Here is an 822-nt window from a genome sequence, read left to right as displayed (position 1 = left end):
CTAATGCAATGAACGTGGATCAAACACGTTACCTTTAAATCTTCAATATGACGCTCTCCTCACTAATATTAAAATTGAAAATTCAAAAAGTAAAGGTAAACTTATGCCAGCTGGATAAAAAACGTGACAGATCTTCCTCTAATTCATTGAGATTGAGATTTTAAAAAGAAATAATCACTAATGCAATGAACGTGGATCAAACACGTTACCTTTAAATCTTCAATATGACGCTCTCCTCACTAATGCAATGAACGTGGATCAAACACGTTACCTTTAAATCTTCAATATGACGCTCTCCTCACTAATATTAAAATTGAAAATTCAAAAAGTAAACGTAAACTTATGTCAGTTGGATAAAAAACGTGACAGATCTTCCTCTAATTCATCAATATGATGCTCTCCTCAAATTCATTGAGATTGAGATACCTTTAAATCTTCAATATGACGCTCTCCTCACTAATATTAAAATTGAAAATTCATAAAGTAAAGGTAAACTTATGTCAGTTGGATAAAAAACGTGACAGAATAGAACGTGGATCGAACACGTGACCTTCAGATCTTCAGTCTGACGCTCTCCCAACTGAGCTATCCCCACAATCATTAAAAATAAAAATTCATCAGTATAGGTATTTTAGCTGATTCATTGAGATTTTAACAAGAAATAATGACTAATTTTCTATTGAATAGTCAGGTTATGCGAACTAGGTTTGGTTAACATGGAGATCGAACACATGACCTTCAAATATTAAATTTGACTCTCTCCAAAATTTTTAAGTAAAAGTATTTACGCTAATTAATTGAAATTTTAGAAAGAAATAATCA

The 822-nt window shown here is 31.5% G+C and overlaps 1 non-coding gene across 1 annotated transcript; it reads right to left on the bottom strand.

The window, feature by feature from the left end:
- Positions 1-522: 522 nt before the first annotated feature.
- TRNAF-GAA lies at positions 523-595 on the bottom strand. The gene has a single exon. It is a non-coding gene; the product is annotated as a tRNA-Phe (tRNA).
- Positions 596-822: the final 227 nt, after the last annotated feature.

This window comes from Cucurbita maxima, unplaced genomic scaffold (assembly GCF_002738345.1).
Source record: "Cucurbita maxima cultivar Rimu unplaced genomic scaffold, Cmax_1.0 Cma_Scf00178, whole genome shotgun sequence".
Classification (NCBI taxonomy): domain Eukaryota; kingdom Viridiplantae; phylum Streptophyta; class Magnoliopsida; order Cucurbitales; family Cucurbitaceae; genus Cucurbita; species Cucurbita maxima.
Note: the sequence above shows the minus strand (reverse complement) of the source record. Positions and strands in the feature narration are given on the sequence as shown.